This window comes from Neovison vison, chromosome X, assembly GCF_020171115.1.
Source record: "Neovison vison isolate M4711 chromosome X, ASM_NN_V1, whole genome shotgun sequence".
In the NCBI taxonomy this organism is placed as follows: Eukaryota; Metazoa; Chordata; class Mammalia; order Carnivora; family Mustelidae; genus Neogale; species Neogale vison.
Window position 1 is genome coordinate 11811596 of NC_058105.1, and position 20575 is coordinate 11832170.

The window sequence follows — 20575 nt, forward strand, 5'->3', positions numbered from 1 at the left end:
GCGCCTGGGTGGTGCAGTCGGTTAAGTGTCCGACTCTTGGTTTCAGCTCAGGTCGCGTCCTCATGGCCATGAGACTGAGCCCTACGTCAGGCTCCACACTCAGCACAGAGTCTGCTTAAGACTCTCTCTCCTCTCCTTCTGCCCTTCTCCCTGCTAATTCTCTCTCTCTTTCTCAAATAGGTAAATCTTAAAAAAAAAAAAAGAAGAAGAAGAAGAAGCCTGAACTGTATGGGACTCAGGCATGAAGGCTGAGGTGAGCTGAGCGTCTTGGAAGGGCCATGAGCTCTGGGACGCGTCACTCACCCCGTACAAACAAACGGCCATCCTTTACCGCCATCAGTACTGACATTAAAGGCAGTTCATTATTCTTGGTTTTGCTAATGGAGGTGTTAGGAAAACAAACATCAACATCCTCCAAGAGAATAGGACAAAGTGATAAAAACCCATAAAAAAAACCATTTTCAGGTTCATGCAACACCTGTATACACTCTGTGAAAAAATTGTGCATCCAGGGGTCGCCCAGGTGGCTCAGTCAGTTAAGCGTCAGCCTTTGGCTCATGACCTCGGGGTCCTGGGTCAGGCCCCTGCTCGTCCCTCTCCCTCTGCCTGCTGCTCCCCCTGCTTCTACTCTCTCTCTCTCCGTCAAATAAATAAAATCTTTTTTAAAAATTATGCATCCATTTGCCAGTGTGATGATATCCCAATCCTAGCTAGTATTCCTCTCACATGATTAAAAACATCATCTTAGGATGTTTCCTTAGATAAGGAAAATAGTAAATGAAAAAGCCTGTATTCTATGAATTCCTACCTATGCAATGGTAGGAAAGTGTTGAAATATCATTAAAAAACCCTGTATGGGTCCAGAGGCTAATAATGGGTCATCCTTATGCAATCAACTGATAATTAAGTAAAAAATATCTCAGAATGGAGTAGTCTTCAAAACTGGGTTCTATATAGAATGACACCACTGTAAGATGTAAGAGAAGAAAGAAAAAGAACATTTCCTGAGAACCTTCTAGGTGTCGAGTACTATCCTCAATGCTTTTACCCACATTATCTAATTTATTGGCCTGAACAAAATCGTGGAAGTTCGCATAGCTAACAAGCACCTGAACTGAAATTTGGTCACACATCTTCTCTGTCCTCACCTTTATACTGCCCTCATGCCCCCCCGTTAAGAATTCGGTAAAGGGGCACCTGGATGGCTCAGTGGGTTAAAGCCTCTGCCTTTAGCTCAGGTCATGATCCCAGGGTCCTGAGATCAAGCCCCGCATAGGGCTCTCTGCTCAGCGGGGAGCCTGCTTCCCCCTCTCTCTCTGCCTGCCTCTCTGTCTACTTGTGATCTCTCTCTCCCTGGGAAATAAATAAAATCTTAAAAAAAAAAAAAAGAATTCGGTGCAGATACAACACTGAAATTCCTCGCCAGTTCTGTTTAACTGTATCCCTCCCCACCACAAGTGACATTTCAGACGCCGTCTGGGCCAGTTAATTGAACTGCGGAGATTCATTCAAACCATCTATGGCCAAGTGGTCAGGGTTTCTTCATAGATACCCTATTGGTAGATAACCCTATTGTCAATGCCTACGATCTTTTCCTTTAGAAAGCTTAAGCCTATTAAGTTACACAGCCTACTAGTGTTTTTACATTTTCTTCTTCTTCCCCAAACACACAGTCTTAGGAGCCTGATGACAGAAAGCCAGTCCTGGTGATCCAAATGGGCTGAGCTCCAGTGGATCAATAACTCACTTGGCGGCCTACTGCCAAGTGGCCAAACGACCACCATCAGAAAACCTGGCACCCGATTCTTCTCTAGTCTGCCACTGATGGAGTGGGTCGTTTATCCTTGGCAGCGGTGACAGTCCCTTCCAGGCAATTCTGGCTGTTAGAGCAGTATGCAACCAGCATGCCACCAGGGGACGAAGAGCAAACACTTATCGACAGCTTCGGACTAGGGGCAAGTTTGTGAGAATGTAGAACCACAAATCTCAGCAACAGAGTATTCATAGTCAGTTTTAAAAACACTAAGCGCTTGTCAAAATGGCAGAGTTGATTTCTTTTAGAATTAAATGAAAATGAAGGAACAACAATTAAGCATGAATTATCCACAAAAATGTTTTTAACGTTTGTAATTATAGTTAATTGCTATAAAATATCATGTTGACTTAAAAAACTGTTAACAAAATTGAAAATAAAGTAATGGCATGGTGAATGCATATTTCCTTAAGTTCCTTATCCCAGGCACAGGGGATGGGGAAAGTCTGATACACTCTGTGACCCAGCTCCCTGCTGTGCCCATTGAGCCGGCCATATATCCAACCTCCCTTACTCTCCTTGCACCGGCTTTCTCTCTTTCTCACTTTGTCCCTGCACATGTGAGAGGTCCCAATATTCTCTGCTCCTGTCCCCTGCAGAGCTCCTATGGTGGAGATACCAAAAGAAAACAATCCATAGGATTAAGAAAAATTAAAATGGAGCCATGGAGGGGACACCTGGGTGGCTTAGTGGGTTAAGCGACTTCCTTAGGCTCAGGTCATGATCCCAGGGTCCTGGGATCGAGCCCCATGTCGGGCTCCTTGCTCAGCAAGAAGCCTGCTTCTCCCTCTCCCTCGGCTTGCTGTTCTGCCTACTTCTGCTATCTCTTTGTCAAATAAATAAATAAATAAAAAGTTTTTTAAAAAATAAAATGAAGCCATGGAGGTGCTCTGGCTTTAAAATTCCAGGGGCGCCTGGGTGGCTTAGAGAGTTAAGCAAGCAACTCTTGATTTCAGCTCAGGTCATGATCTCAGGGTCGTGAGATCAAGCCTTGGGTCACACACCATGCTGGGCATAGAGCCTACTGGAGACTCTCCCTCTCCCTCTGTGCAACCCCCTCAAAAATAAATAAATAAATCAATAAATAAAATTGGAATTCCAATGAATTACATCAGGGTCGACGTTCTCTAAGCTGGAACTAACTTCAAAGCATGTCACTTTTATTCATTGTAGCCAAAACTATCTCTTAATCCAAGAAGTGTCCAATCTTATTCTTTCCAAAGTTTCATTCAAGTGTCTTTTAGGTTATGATAACATGAAGATGAACTTTCAGAAAATCTACCGTTAGTAAAAAAGCATGAGGTCATTTTTAAAAAAAAATCTAAATGCATGGCTCCACGTAATATCTCTTTGTTAGGTTAATATCACTATCCTCTTACAGCTGTTCTTGAAAATAGCTGTTCTTGAAAAGAGAAAGTTGGGCTACTAGGTACCCACTTGCTCTATTTTTGAAGGGCAGAGGTTACATCGGCAGTTCAGAGAATGCCACATTTTTCTTCAAGCACTGAAATATACATGGTTCAATATAATATATAATTCCTGATTACCAATCTAACTCAATGCTGTCCATTTCAATAGCTCCTTATTATTAGAATTTACTTATATTTGGCTATAAAGTACCCATCTTTATCACTTTTCACATCTGAGAACAGTTTGATCCCCCCAAATATCTCTGCAACATAAAACATGTACCCTGGCCAGGGTAAGCCTCAAAGCTGATGGTTGAAGATGTTTTCTCTAGAGGTGCCTGGGTGGCTCGGTCAGTTAAACGTCTGCCTTCAGCTCAGGTCATGATCCCAGGGTCTTGGGATCGAGTCCTGCATCAGGATCCCTGCTCAGTGGGGTGTCTGCTTGTCCCTCTCCTTCTGCTTGCTGTTCCCCCCTGCTCCTGCTCTCTCTCTCTCTGTGTCAAATAAATAAAATCTTAAAAACAAAATCCATTAAACCAGGTTTTTAAAAAAATAAATTGAAAAGAGAAGATGCTTTCTCTAGCTCTCCATCTATGCCTAGCACCTATTGCATGGAAATGGCAGGGGAATGGAGGTACACTGAGTCTAAATCTTTGGTAAAAAAAAAAGATTCGGCGTTAGTAATTAGTTTAGCAGACTAAACCCTGGTACTTGTAGAGGGATCAAAAAAAGGGCATCCCTGTAAGCATGTACGTTGACTGTAATATTCATATTTGTAAAGTCATGCATCTATTTACCCCACAAACCTTTCCTCAGCTGCTTTTCTGGCCATGTCACTATGCCAGGTGCTAGAGATACACAGAGCGACTCACTGAATCTTCACAGGAGTATGAGGGAGGTACGTGATGATTCCTACTGCACAAGCGGAGCTTAGAGAAGTCATCTGCCCAACGTCACATCGCTAGTAAATGGTAGAGTCACTCCAAAATAACTCACACAACATAGACACCTTTAACTTCATCTTAACTCAGGGAAGTGGTATTTAATGAAAATCCGTAGGCAGAGAGAGGAATGGTCAAGCCTCAGGGCACCAAGGATAGTCGGGTTTACTGACCAGAACCTTTCTCTTACTAACTCCCCAGTGCCTTGCCGAGGTATGACCACCACTGCCCGCGGCACCACATTTGGCCATTCATGACCACAGCAGCTCAGCGCCCCTTTTTCAAGCACCTCTGGAGTCAGGAAGTGCTGTGACTTCCCCACACCCCAAGAGACGATTCAGTAGAGTCTGATTGAAAAGCCTAGAGTCTTGCGTTGTTTTTCAACCCTGTTCCAGATTCATCACCCGGACTCCAAGCGGAGGCATCCCCAGCGGGTGGACAGGCTCCTGCAGCTCTGAGAACCAGGAGACCTATCAGAGGAGGAGCCGCTTGCTCCTCACCTAGGCCCATGCCAGGGCCAGGCCACAAACAACTGTGGCTCTAATGAGCTCTCAGGGCTGGCAAGACCAGGGAGGGCAACTCCCAGAACTTGAGGGTCAAGCTTGAAAATGCAGCATATGGTACTAGGAATCAACATGAACTTGATGGCTGCTTGCTCCGTTCTACGGGGCAGTCTCAGTCCAGTGAAACTGCCTTTTCTAGGTTCCCTTCGGTCAGTTAAACGTGCCCCCCCCCAAAAGGGTCCCCCCCCAAAAAATGTCTCCACTAAAACAAAAGTAAAACAAAACAGCCAGAATTTGACAGGAGGAATTCTCTTAACAGAAGAGATGGTCATACTCCTTGAGCCCCATTTTCCTCTTTGAAAACAGACCACGCAATGCCAAGTAGCTCCCTGGGAAGCCGGACAGAATGCTGTAAGCTGCTTTTCAGAACTGCATATGCGGGACAGCTAAGACAGAATTAATTCAAGTTACTGTGCTGTGTCTGTGTGCTTGATTTTTCACAACTGAAAAGCTAAGAAGAAGGCTCTTTTGCTGTTCATAACTAGCTGCGGGTCTGAGCTAAGCCTGCTTCCGTGGTGCAGCCCCCTTCATCCAGCAGCTGTCCGCCGCCGGCTCACACGTGCTTCTCTACGAAGACACCTCCTGTAGCCTTGTGGAAGGAATTCCAAGCATATAAGAAAGATCACTATGAGTTGTATCAGGTGAATCAGAAAAATAAAGTGGCGAGGGAGGGTGTCAATAGTTCTTAAAAGATCCCCATGGGATTCTAAAGCGCACCCAAGACTGAGAACCACAAGTATAGACGGTTTCACGTGTGGAAGTGTTTTCTAAGTAACTGGAATTCAGATTACAAGGAGAAGGAGTAACTCTCTGGGCCAGGACGCTCCAAGAGAAATATAGTATGAGTCATGGATATAATTGTAAATGGTTTATATAATACAAAGAAGGAAATAGAAAGTAGCAGGTAAATTAATATATTTTATACAATCAAATATATCCAAAATATTATCATTTCAACATGGAATCAATATAAAAAATAATGGAATAATTTTTTCCATTCTAAATCTTGGAAGTGCGCTCTGTATTTTATACACAGAGTATACGCTCTGTTCTAGACAGCTCAGCTACAAGTGAAGGCGTTCTCCCACCACGGGAGTAAGATCGAATGAATACCCCCTTAATGAGTATGGTTTCTACTTCCCTATTGGCTACCACTCCAGGATGGGACTCTATGAAGTAATAAAACTATGTTTCATCTACAGAGTCACTGAAAGGGCCAGAGCTGGAAGAGCCAGTCAACATTTGGTCCAACTCCTCCACCTAGTGAAGGCTTGTACCGGATGGTACTGATAATTTGTTATAGGCCCTGCAATTTTGGGCCATTTTCTCTATCCTGAAAAAGACTGGTAGTTGAAAAGGTGGCATCTGTCCTAATTCTCCTTTTTCTTGATTAGCAAAGAAGTATTTTCTCTAATGCTGAATAAAACAAATTCATCAGCTGCTTTTCATTTTATGTTAGAAATTCAAATACTGAATTTTCACTTTGTTGGGATTTTTTTTCTTTTAATTTTAGTGCAGCAGGCTTTGGACAGCTTATTTGATGCCTCCTCAACTGTCAGTTTCAGCGCCCACAGGGCCAAATTAACTCAAGAGGTTCCCAGCTGAATCGACTGATTTCTGGAACAATCCACCCATCTGGCAGGAGTAATCAGAAGCCTGATTAACAGACCTGAGTTAAACAAAATGTTATCAGGGGTGTTAAAGGCCACTTGTTGGTTACACAAAGCTCCTTAATCTTTCATCTGTTCTTTAAGGAAACAAGAGTCAGTAAAGGTTACTTAAATACTAATAGCAAGCTGCCTAAATTTCAGGAGTGTATAGTAACTGAAGTGTTTCTGCCCCAAAAAACCTGCCTAGTGACGTGCTTCCTTGGTCAATGTGTTTGGGTCTTTTTTTGTTCCTTTAATTATTCTCTTCCATGGTTTAGGTTAGGGTTAACCTAGAAACTGTTCTGTCCCCATTCAGTACTGTCTTTTCTATGGCTTGTCACTGTTACAGCTCATAAGGGAGCAAAAAAGCCAGACCATAGATACAAACAAACACATGCACACTGATTCTGTCCTTCATGCATCTGACCATTGACTGAGCCTAACCCTATACAAGGCACTGGACTAGGCCCTGCAAGGGATACAAAGGTAAAGGAGGTGTACCTTCTACCTTCAAGATGCGTACATGTATGAGAAGGGAAGAAATAAATAGCTGAACTATATCAAAAACTCTTAGGTATTCAAAGACGTGCAGATGCAATATTATGGGAGACACATCTTTTTATAGATCTATTTCTGAATAATTTGTTTTTTGACCATTTTGACTAGATCTGTCAAATGAAAAAGGGAAAAGGGACACACAGACGAGGCAGGTGTTTTGATAAACTCCAACACTTGAAATCAGCCCTTAAGGATGAGAGCTACAATTTTAGCTTCCACAGCAATGGGTGTTTTTTCTTTATTCTGCTTTAATTACACAGTGGTGAGAAAATACCCATTTACCCAGAAAAGTAATGCATTCTTGCTTGTCCAACTTGACAGTACCTTATAAGAGCTGGGCGTGAATTTTTATAAAACCTTCCCAGTCAATGGTACATTTACAAGACATTCAAATATTTGCACAGAGTAAACCAGAAACCCTCATTATAGGGCTGGCACAGAGCCCAGTTAACCTGGCAGTATTCATGAGCCATATGAGGAAGACACAAGCTAGTGGCCGTGCCCGACATTTGAAGCAATAGACACTGTGAAGGACTGCTCATGTTAGGGACAGAGAAGCCACAAGAAAGCCTGGCACCTTTGCTCTCCACTTCCTCCTCCTCTCGACCTTGGAACTGATAAGACTTTCCAGTTTTGCTACTGGGCAGGCAGAGCCGGGAAGGCCAAAGACCACTGAAGATTTTGTTTCTTGTTGTTGGAGGAAGGGACAATAAGGACGATTGGAGATGAGTCTTGAAGGAGGGGATGAGTCTGAATAGCCAAACAGATGAAGAGTAACCTTCTAGGCATGCCAAACAAAGGTGGGAGGAAAGCCTACACTTCCGTATCAGGAGCCCTGACACATCAGGAGCCTCATCATCAGCCAGGAATCAAAGAAGGGATGAGGGGACTGGATGGCAAAGGTGAAGGAACAGCTGTAAACGTCTCTTCCCCAAGCCAAGTTCCTCTGCCAAAGCTGTTTGTGCTCCCCTTTGTCTTTCCTAAGCCCCCCTGTGATAATGACTGGTTGTGGGGGTTGAGGGTGTAGAGGGCTTTCAGAGCCCCTGCAGAGAACTGAATAATAGGGCCTTGCGAACGAGGGGCTTTACATGTCCTTAATCCCAAGAAATTTAATAATATTCAAACACAAGTTTAAATGAAAAACTTGAAAAGCAAAAAATGTCTGCTACATTAATAAAGCATTAGTGGACTGTAATCAGGTTTTGATTTAATCTCTTTAGGAAGCCCTTAATACTCCGCATCAAATACAAAGCTAATCTTCTTGTTTCCTCTGAAACTCCACCTCAGCAAATTGTTCATCCAGCCGTGTAAAGAAATTGAAGCCTCTTCAAAATTTATTCTGCCCACTGGCAAACCAGTTGAAGCTTTCAGATCTTATTTTATATCACACACATCTCTCTTTGAACTCACGGTGATGATTTTGTGGGTTGAACAGTCCTCTATCAATAGTCACTTTTAAGTTTGTCAGCTTTGCAGTTTTTAAGCTGAGAAACTTTAAATACTTTTCAGGTCATTACCCGCTGATACTATTTCTCTTTCATCCTCTCCCATGTCTTCCTGTATTTTATAGACACTCTGGGTCCACTTCCGGTTCACCGAGGCACACACTGGCTACTGTGTGTCTCCCTCTTCTTTTTTGTCTGCGTCATTGATTCCGCCTCAAATTGTTTTTTAATTCTGGCTCCTCAAGTCTTCCTTCGGAGCTGATCTCAAATTCCAGGCATGGCTACCTGTGTGATTAGAATCCACCCATTTCCCCCTGCAAGCTGGGATACCTGTTTCCCTACTGTTCGTTATTTTACAAAGTGTGCCAATTTGCTTCTCTTTGAGCTAGGGGTAAACAAAATGCCTCACAAAAACTCTCTCATCCCCATTAGCCAAGAAAAATAGAGAATCTTAGAAAACTCTCAGCGTCAAAAAAAGTTTTATATTCCTGTAGCTGTGGCTATTCAGGGATGTGTCATATGGACCAATGCCTCCTGTCTGGCATGCTCTAGGCGTGTCTTCTAAAAGCTATACCAGAATTGTGGAAACCACCTTTTTAAAATATCCACGGAAAGGGACCGATTCTAAGAAATAGGTCAGAATGTAACTCAGTTGAATTATCTTTATCTTTTTAAATATATCAAAAGATGTATGCAAATTCTATCTACTTCTACGGAAGTACACACTAAAATCTCCAGTTTTAATCACTTTACTGGAACAGTAAAAGCCACCCTATTAAATTTGTTAGGTTTTGTTTTCCACACTGAAAAGTTATCTATGCCTTTTATTATAATTAACGATATGTCACAACTGTATATCACATTAAATTTATGTGTTCATACATATTTTCTTACTTGTATTCCCAACACCTGCTTTCATAGGCTCACTTTGACTCTGCTGCTGTACATGAAAAGCTAGGCCAAGATTTGATGCATTCCTACATAAATCTTTACTCCTTGGGTCAGAGATTTCCAAACTTTGAAAAAATACAAAATTCAGCTGAGACCGTCCTTTACTTAAATAAAGCTTTCTTGCTGTATTTATTCTTTCTCCTACTAATAAAACTTTGCAGGGAAGAATGCATTTATATTTCCTTTTTAAAATGAACAATTTGGCATTTGAAGCTTACATGCTGTTTTCTTCAGAACACTTAAGGTAGGACAAAGTGAGAGAGGAGCAAAATAGCAGAGGAAAAGGAGATCTAAATTTTGTCTGGTCCCAGGAATTCAGCTGGCTAGTTATCAAACCATTCTGAACACCTACAATCTCAACAGGAGCTCGAAGAGAAGAATAGCAGCAATTCTATGAACAGAAAAACGGCCACTTTCTGGAAGGTAAGACATGTGGAGAAGTGAATCCGAGGTGATATTTGAGAAGAGAGTCTGTGGGGGGCAGGGAACCTCTGTCAGCGGGCTCCTGGCAAGTGATAGAACAGCGGCGCACACAACATCGCACAAAAGTCCTAAAAGAGGACTTTTAGAAGTCTGCTCTGCTGAGGGACGTCACTCTGGTGGCTAAGTGGTGGGTGGAACCCTTGCTGGGACAGCGTGGTCTCAGGACCCGTGGGGTCTCAGAAAGACCGGGGGTGCCTGAGTGTAGCAGAGCTAGGAATCCGAGACAGCTGCAGAGACAGAGCTGAGCAGTGGGCTCTTAGCTCGGGGTCGCCATAAACTAGACTCCAAAAGGGGCTGTGAACCAGAGATAGAAACACTTGGTCACAGGCCGGGTGAGCACAAAGTGTGGCCAGAGACTAGAGAGGTGGGACGGATTGACTGCTTTTCTCTGAGGGTGCACTGAGGAGTGGGGCCCCGAGCTCTCGGCTCCTCTGGGTCAGAGATTGGGAGGCCGCCATTTTCATTCTCATCCTCCAAAGCTGCACGGAAAGCGCTCAGGGAACAAAAGCTCTAAAAGCGAACCCAAGCAGATTACTTAGCCTGGCCATTGGCAAGGGCAGTGCAATTCCACCTTGGACAAAGACATTTGAGAGTCACTGCAACAGGCCTCTCCTCCCCCAGAAGATCAGCAAGAACATCCATCCAAGCCCAAGTTCAACGATCAATGAGAACTCCAGAGCTAGGAGAAAGCAACACATAGAATTCATGGTTTTCTCCCCATGATTCTTTCGTCATCCAAAGTTAATTTTTAAATTTTTCTTTCTTCTTTTTTTAAAATTTTCCTCTTTCCTATTTTAACCATGTTATCTTATCAATACTTTTTAAAAATCTTTTTTAATTTCATTTTTATATCATATTCTATCCCTTCATTGTATTTAACCTTATTTTTGTATATATATAAGTTTCTCTTTCTTTAAAATTTGGGACGCAGTTTCTTCTAACAGACCAAAATACACCCAAAATCTAGTATGTGGCTCTGTTCTATTCAGCCTGATCATATTCTTTTTTTTTCCCCTTTCTTTCCTCCCTGTTGTGGGTCTCTTCTAATTCATTTACTGTATATTTTTCTGGGGTTGTTGTTACCCTTTTAGCATTTTTTTCTCTCATTAATTTATTCTTCCCTGGACAAAGTGAAAAAAAAACAAAACAGAAAAACTCACCTCAAAAAAAAAAAAAAAAAAACAAAGAACAAGAGTCAGTGCCGACTGCCAGGGGCCTACTCAATATGGACATTAGTAAGATGTCAGAACTACAGTTCAGAGTGACGATTATAAAGATACTAGCTGGGCTTGAAAAAAGCATAGAAGATACTAGAGAATCCCTTTCTGAAGAATTAAGAGAACTAAAATCTAACCAAGTTGAAATCAAAAAGGCTATTAATAAGGTGCAATCAAAAATGGAGGCTCCTATTGCTAGGATAAATGAGGCAGAAAAGAGATTAGTTATATAGAAGACCAAATGATGGAGAAAAAAGAAGCTGAGAAAAAAAGAGATAAACAACTACTGGATCACAAGGGGAGAACTTGAGAGGTAAGTGATACCATAAGATGAAACAATATTATAATAATTGGGATCCCAGAAGAAGAAGAAGAAGAAGACGATGACAGAGAGGGGCAGAAGGTATATTATAGCTTCCTATAATTTGGAAGCTATAGATAAATATAATTTCCCTAATTTGGAAAAGAAAACAGGCATCACAACCCAGGAGGCACAGAGAATGACTCTCAAAATCAATAAAAATAGGTCAACACACCATCATCTAATAGTAAAACTTACAAGTCTCAGAGACAAAGAGAAAATCCTGAAAGCAGCTCAGGACAAGAGGTCTAAAAGAATTTGCAAACACCAAATCAGCCTTATAGGAAATAAGGGGTCCTCTAAGCAAAGAGAGATCCTAAAATTAACACAGACCTGAAAGGAACAGAGACAATATACAGTAACAGTCACCTTACAGGTAATACAATGGCAGTAGATCCATATCTTTAAATAGTTGCTCTTAATGTAAGTGGGCTAAATGCCAATCAAAAGACACAAGGTATCATAATGGATAAAAAAAAATAAGACCCATCAATATGCTATCTTAAAGAGACTCATTTTAGACTCAAGGACATCTCCAGACTTAAAGAGAGGGGGTGTAAAACAATTTACCATGCTAATGGACATCAAAAGAGCTGAGGTGGCAATCCTTCTATCAGACAAATTAGATTTTAAACTAAAGACCATAATAAGAGATGATAAAGGACACTATATAATACTCAAAGGGTCTGTCCAACAAGATCTAACAATTTTAAATATCTATGCCCCCAGCATGGGAGCAGCCAATGACATAAGCCAATTAATAACAAAATCAAAGAAACACATCAACAATAATAGCAGGGAATTTTGACACCCCTCTCACTGAAATGGACAGATCGTCTAAGCAAAAGATCAACAAAGAAATAAAGGCCTTAAATGACACATTGGATCAGATGGACATCACAGATATATTCAGAACATTCCATCCCAAAGCAACAGAATACACATTCTTCTCTGTGCACATGGAACATTCTCCAGAATAGATCACATCCTGAGTCACAAATCAGGTCTCAATCATTACCAAAAGACTGGGATCATTCCTTGCATATTTTCAGACCACAATGCTTTGAAACTAGAAATAAAAGGAAAGTTGGAAAGAGCTCAAATACATGGAGGCTAAAGAGCATCCTTCTAAAGAATGAATGGGTCAACCAGGAAATTAAAGAAGAACTAAAAAAATCATGGAAACAAATGAAAATGAAAACACAACTGTTCAAAATCCTTGGGACACAGCAAATGCTCCTGAGAGGAAAGTATATAGCAATAACAAACCATTCTCAAGAAACAAGAAAGGTCTCAAATATACAATCTAACCCTATACCTAAAGGAGTTGGAGAAAGAACAGAAAATAAAGCCTAAACTCAGCAGGAGAAGAAAACTAATAAAGATCAGAGCAGAAATCAATGAACTAGAAACCAATGAACAGTAGAAGAGATCAATGAAACTCAGAGCTGGTTCTTTGAAAGAATAAGATTGATAACCTGCTGGACAGATTTATCAAAAAGAAAAGAGAAAGGACCCAAATTAATAAAATCATGAAGGGAAGAGGAAAGTTCACGACCAACACCAATGAAATACAAACAATTATAACAATATATTATGAGCAATATATGCCAGCAAATTAGGCAATCTAGAAGAAATGGATGCATACCTAGAGACCTACAAACTACCAAAACTGAACCAGGAAGAACTAGAAAACCTGAACAGACCCACAACTGGCCAGGAAATAGAAGCAATCCTCAAAAATCTCCCAACAAACAAGAGTCCAGGGACAGATGGCTTCCCAGGGGAATTCTACCAAACATTTAAAGAAGAATTAATACCTATTCTCTGGAAACTATTCCAAAAAATAGAAATGGAAGGAAAACTTCCAAATTCCATAAAATTCCTCATTTCATGAGGCCAGCATTACCTTGATCCCCAAACCAGAAAAAGACGCCAAAACCAGATGAAGACCCCATCAAAAAGGAGAATTACACACCAATATCCCTGATGAACATATATATACAAAAATTCTCACCAAAATACTATCTCCCAATAGGATCCAACAGTATATCAAAAAGATTATTCACCATGACCAAGTGGGATTTATTCCTGGGCTGCAAGGTTGGTTTGATATCTGCAAATCAATCAATGTGATACAATACATTAATAAAAGAAAGAACAAAGGGGCACCTGGGTGGCTCAGTCATTAAGCATCTACCTTTGGCTCAGGTCATGATCCCAGGGTTCTGGGATCGAGTCCTGTGTCAGGCTCCCTGCTCAGCAGGAAGCCTGCTTCTCCCTCTCCTACTACCCCTGCTTGTGTTCCCTCTATGGCTGTTTCTCTCTTCTTTCTGTTTCTGTCAAATAAATAAATAAAATCTTTAAAAAAAAAAAAAAAGAAAGAAAGAAAAAACAAGAACCATATGATACTCCCAATAGATGCAGAAGAAGCATTTGACAAAGAATAGCATCCTTTCTTGATCAAAACTCTCCAAAGTATAAGGATAGAGGGTACATACCTCAATGTCATCAAAGCCATCTATGAAAAACCCACAGTGGATATCATTCTCAATGAGGAAATGAGAGGTTTTCGCCTAAGGTCAGGAACATGGTAGGCTCTTCACTCTCACCACTGCTATTAAACATAGTCCTAGAAGTCCTAACCCCAGCAATCAGACAACAAAAAGAAATAAAAGTCATCTGAATCAATAAAGAAGAAGTCAAACTCTCACTCCTTGCTGATGATATGATACTTCAAGTGGAAAACCCAAAAGACTCACCCCAAACCTGCTAGAATTCACACAGGATTTCAGTAAAGTGTCAGGATATAAAATCAATGCACAGAAATCAGTTGCATTTCTATAAACCAACAACAAGACAGAAGATAGAGAAATTAAAGAGTCAATCCCATTTACAATTGCACCCGAGGCAATAAGATACCTAGGAATAAATCTAACCAAAGAGACAAAGAGTCTGTAATCAGAAAACTACAGAATACTCATGAAAGAAATTGAGGAAGACACAAAGAAATGGAAAAACATTCATGAAAATGTCTGTGCTACCTAGAGAAATCTACACATTTAATGCAATCCCCATCAAAATATCAACAACTTTTTTCAAAGAAATGGAACAAATAATCCTAAAATTTGTATGGAAGAAGAAAAGGTCCTGAATAGCCAGAGGAGTGTTGAAAAAAAAAAACCAAAGGTGGTGGCACCACAATACCAGACTTCAGGCTCTATTACAAAGCTGTCATCATCAAGACAGTATCATGCTGGCACAAAAACAGACACATAGATCAATGGAACAAATAGAGGGCCCAGCAACAAACCCTCAACTCTATGGCCAACTTATCTTTGACAAAGCAGGAAAGAATTCCAGTGGAAAAAAGACAGCCTCTTCAACAAATGGTGTTGGGAAAATTGGACAGCCATGGGCAGAAGAATGAAACTGGACCATTTCCTTACACCACACACAAAAATAGACTCAAAATGGATGAAAAACCTCAATGTAAGACAGGAATCCATCAAAATCCTTAAGGAGAACACAGGCAGCAACCTCTTCAACCTTAGCCGCAGGAACTTTTTCCTAGAAACATCGCCAAAAGCAAGGGAAGCAAGGGCAAAAATGAACTATTGGGACTTCATCAAGATAAAAAACTTTTGCACAGCAAAGGAAATAGTGAACAAAACCAAAAGACAACCAATAGAATGGGAGAAGTTATTTGCAAATGACATAGCAAGTAAAGGGCTAATATCCAAAATTTATTAAAAAACTTATCAAACTCAAAGAACAAATAATTCAATCAAGAAATGGGCAGAGGGGGCACCTGGGTGGCTCAGTGGGTTGGGCTTCTGCCTTCGGCTCAGGTCATGATCTCAGGGTCCTGGGATCAAGCCCCATGTCGGTCTCTCTGCACAGCAGGGAGCTGCTCCCCACTCTCTCTGCCTGCCTCTCTGCATACTTGTGATCGCTGTCTGTTGAATAAATAAAGAAAAAATCTTTAAAAAAAAAAAAAAGAAATGGGCAGAAGACATGAACAGACATTTCTGCAGAGAAGACATCCAAATGGTCGACAGACACATGAAAAAGTGCTAACATCACTCGGCATCATGGAGCTACAAATCAAAATGTCAATGAGATCCCACCTCACACCAATCAGAATGGCTAAAATCAACAAGTCGGGAAATGACAGATGTTGGCGAGGATGCAGAGAAAGGGGAACCCTCCTCCACTGTTGGTGGTAATGCAAGCTGGTGCAGCCACTCTGGAAAACAGCATGGAGGTTCCTCCAAAATTTAAAAATAGAACTACTCTATGATCCAGTAATCACCCTACTGGGTATTTACTCCCAAAATACAAAACACTAATTCAAAGGGATATGTGCACCCCTGTGTCTAAAGCAGCATTATTTATAATAGCCACATTATGGAAGCAGCCCAGTGTCCACTGATAGATGAATAGATAAAGAAGAAGTGGTGTATATATACAATGAAATATTACTCAGCCATAAAACTGAATGAATCTTGCCATTTGCAACAACAAGGATGGAGCTAGAAAGCATAATGCTAAGTGAAATAAGTCAGTCAAAGACAAATACCATATGGTTTCACTCATATGTGGAATTTAAGAAACAAAATAAAGAAGCAAAGGAAAAAAGAGAGAGAGAAACAAACAAACAAAAAAAGATTCTTAACTATAGAGAACAAACTGATGGTTACCAGAGGGGAGGGGTGGGGGTGGGTGAAATAGGTAATTGGGATTAAGGAAGTTTACCTGTCGTGATGAACACCAGGTGATGTATGGAATTGTTGAATTACTATACTGTACACCTGCAACTAATATAACATTGTATGCCAATGATACTGGAATTAAAATAAAATGAAATAAAATAAAAATAAAAATTTGGGGGGTGCTTGGGTGGCTCCGTTGGTTAAGCCTTTGCCTTGGCCTCCAGTCTCGATCTCAGAGTCATGGGAATGAGCCCTGGCATTGGACTCTGCACTCAGCAGGGAGTCTGCTGCTCCTTCTGCCCCACCCCTCCTGCATGCACACTCTCTCTCTCTCCCTCAAATAAATAAATAAAATCCTTTAAAAAATTTTAAAAAGGAAAATAGAGACACAGAAGATGACCCAGGTCATATGAATAAATGAGGGAGTCAATATAAGGGACTGTTGAGTAATACTACTACCATTATTACTTCTGCAACTATTGCCTAACAACAACAGCAATGGTAGCTTACCGGTACCACGTTTATGAGTACTGACAGAAAGAATTCAGTACACATTAGAAAAGGAATGTTTCTAATTTAACTTCCCAACTTCAGTTCATTATTCTCTGGCAAGTTCCCCCTTTTGAACAGGATCGACCATATAACTGGTAGGACACAGTGCAAAATGAAAATGTGGGGACCCTTTCTCAAAACGTAGTAAGAATTTCAGACCATTACAGCAGAGCATTAAACCAAGCAGGGAGCTCTAGGAGACTCACAAGTCACAAGTCCACGAACCTGGCCCCACTTTGGAGCCCTTAAGAGATATGTGAGTCTTAGTATAATGTAGAACTGTAGGGACAACAAAGGAAACATGTTACCGGTTCTCTAGGTCTTCTCAATTCATGACAATGTTTGTTTTTGTTACCTCTTGTAAATCTCACGTCATCAAAACTATCATTAGATTCAGAGATGTGTCAATTTCTGGATGGCAAATCTAGGGTTGTTTTCATTGATTCTTGAGATAATGTATTTCCTGTGGAGTTTTGATTCCTCTCGCGGACCCTCTTGAATACTATATAAAACAAGAACTAGAAAAGCAGCTCAATCTCCATTCCTCCCCCTCTCAAGCCCTTCAGTCAAGAAAGGACACAAAGAACATGTTACAATTAAACTAAGCCATGACAGGGAGAAAGACTCCTCTGTTAGCCCACTTACAAAGAGCAAACAGTGCCATTGAAGGCACAGCCTCACACAAGACTGGGCTAAGTGGTTCTCACAACAGAGCGGCGAGACCTATTCAGGCTGGAGAGATCCCGTCTGTCCCCGCCATACTCGACGCATCGCAATTCTTACTCCCAATCCAGGAGACAAAGAAAAGAATGCTAAGAAAACCGTCAGACAACTAAGATGAAATGTAGAACACAATGGTATTCAAGTGCACTGTGATCAATGTTTAGATAAGAGCCACATTTTGTTTGTCACAAATACAGTAATACACAGAAGAGGGGTTTTCGCTAGGCTGATGTCTTAGGGTTTGCTTTCTGTCTTCCATGGTCCTTTTTTCCTGACAAAGGACTTACCATATTTACCTGATTCTAAGATGTATCTTTCTTCCCTTTTTCACACCCTGAAATCAGAATGCGCCTCATAATCAGGGGCATTTTGCAATCACTGTCAGCCAGGAGGCAAGTGAAAGGGAGCTGTCATCGCCTGCGATACGCAAATATATTCAAATCTGCTTGTGGCTACTGTAGTATATCATGACATGTGATAAACATATGTATCTAAAGAAGCCAAAAAGAGCTTCCAGTAAGTATAAAATTACAATTCTATTGATACGAAAGCACCGCATCATAGCTTATTCAGAGGCATTTGTTTTCTTTCTTAGTGTTACATAAAAACATAATTGCAAAAAAAAAAAAGCATCTCGAGTGTGATGAAGCACTTCACATCTTCAATAGAATGCATATCTGCCACTGACATTTTTGAAGAGTTCAAAAAGCTTCACAGGCCCCCACTTAGAAGCCATCCAAAGTTGATACTGAGAAAATTCCTAGGTACTAATAAAAGACTACTTTTTAAACACCTTTAATAAAATATTGAGGTTTTCTTTTTTATTTTTTCCTGCTATATTACAACTAGAAATTCCACAACCTGAAAACCTAAACACTAGTGCGAGGTCCTGACTGCATCAGAATACCAATATCCTGGACCAGACTAGTAGACAAATCCATTTTTTCTGTGGTTATGTTTTTAGAGGAAATTCAAGAGTTCCAACATAAGGTCAGGAGTAGCACTATCATATATAATACATATGATAAACCTACAGGTATTTAAATCTCCACATGCAACATTTTTAAAAGTTTAAAAAGTAGGTAAAATTAACTTTACAGATATGTGTTATTTAACTCAATACATCCAGAACACCATTCTTTCAACATGTAACCAATATAAAAAGATTAGTGAAATATTTATGTTTGCCTTGTCTCTAAAACCTGGTGTATATTGCATTCTACACTGAGGAAATATCAGTCCTCACCAGTCACATTTCAAATGCTCAGTAGCCACATGTGGCTCCCATATTGGACAATATAGGTCTAGTCTATTCATACATTTATCAGCAAAATAAAATAATCCCTTCCAGAACATTTTACTCAAACTCAGAAGCATTCAGCAGAAATTCAACAGTGGCATGTGAACTATGATGAATTATCTCAATGATGGCAACAACGTATTGTTCTGGAGCAATCCTGCTGAAAATAGCCTACAGTAGCAGTCTTCAAACTAGGCTACTGGTACATGAATTCTTTTCAAGAACTTTGTGAGCACGGACAGTTGGTATGGGATTCCCTCTCAGGTTCTTAACTCCCATGGGTCTTCTATACTAAAACTGACCTGCCGAAAAACGATTTTTTTCCATGTGCTTAAAATTGAGCATTATTTTGCAAGCATTTTCAATACCTATTGCTTAAATGCATCATTAACTGGAAAGAAATGCACCTCCTATCTAATGGCAGTACGTACTTTTGATGCTGATTCTTTTAAGTATAACTAGGATAGTTTCCTATACCACAAAATGTTTACACCAGTAAAACTGATACAGAGATTGTATGTGATTTCTTTCAGATAAGATACATCATTCAATTAAACTACTTAAAACCTGTTTTCTCAGATTGTATCTTGAAGTATCTTTTCCAATTAAAGTCAATCCTCATTTCACTTTATAAATAATTATATATTTTCTACCTCCCATTATCAACAACAAAATATGGTCATTTCCAGACCAATTATTCTTTAGCCATATATACTTACCTCTTTCATAAGATAGGGTTGAAAAGTTTGATTCTGTGGTCCAATAAAATTAATGGATTTTTCAATTTTTGTACATGATTCCTAGTTAATTATTTTCAGAAATCCAATACCAGAGTTCTAAAAACACATGCATACATGTTTCCTCAAGGAAACAATGCCTGCCATCAGATTCTTTGCTTTATACATGAATTATAATGTTAGCTACATATCACATTGTTTAATTTAAAATCACGTGAAAACAAAATTATTATTAATATCTTAATTTATTTCAAAGTAAATAAAAATCTCACTATATTTTTAATCTATTTATTTTGTTAGTAAACTATTCAACAAAGGTGTCCCATAATCGATTTCTGTGTGGTTTTAATAATGCCCCTATAATGCATATAAATTCATTTTTCCATTGAAAGATGACGCAGGACACTTTCTGTGAAAGTACAGTTGATTTGGCCAATTATTTTGATATGGACATTGCCTTTGCCAATTAAGTTATGTTATAAATATTTTCTATGAAATCAATGATCCAAATCTGCAGCCTCAAAGTTTTATATTTAAAGGAGATAATAAATCAAAGGCACCTTATCAAAATTACTGTATTGGTTAAGGCATACTTATCTGAGTATTTTGATTTTTCCAACCTTTTATAAGTATGCTGGATTAAAAATAATGCTTTGAAAGGCCAGAACGATAGGTATAATAGCTATATCTTGACAAAGTCATTTTGGTAAACTTACCAGAAACTCAGAAATAAATGACTCAGCAAGAAATCCTTTCATAAATTGAGGTTTCTCTCCTTTCATGGAACTAAAGATAGGTTTCATCAAGTTGTCCATCACAAATTTTAAATTTTAATTAAAAAACTTAAATCATGAAAAATTGTTTTTAGTGACAAGTCACTGTGGCTTTTGACTCACAATCTGGGGAATCATTCCATTCCTTTCTACTTATTTATGGGAACAAAGTTTTTTCAATTCTTATAGCTCTAAAAGTGAAAAACAGGAATAAAATTTATACTGTACTGTCTCATTAGAAGTAACAATCGTCCTCAGAGTCACAAACTAGCTTGGAGGAAAACGAACAGTCACATGCACTTAAGGGATGCATTTCCAACCAAATCTGAGTTTTCATTTTTAGTAATTACTTATCAAAATAGATAACATTTTATAATGTTCTGAT

General features: G+C 39.8%; 1 long non-coding RNA gene across 4 annotated transcripts in view; it reads right to left on the reverse strand.

Annotated features, from left to right (window-relative positions):
- The window catches only part of LOC122897313, a 55129-nt gene that overhangs the window by 15161 nt on the left and 19393 nt on the right, over positions 1-20575 (reverse strand). The window lies entirely within an intron of this gene.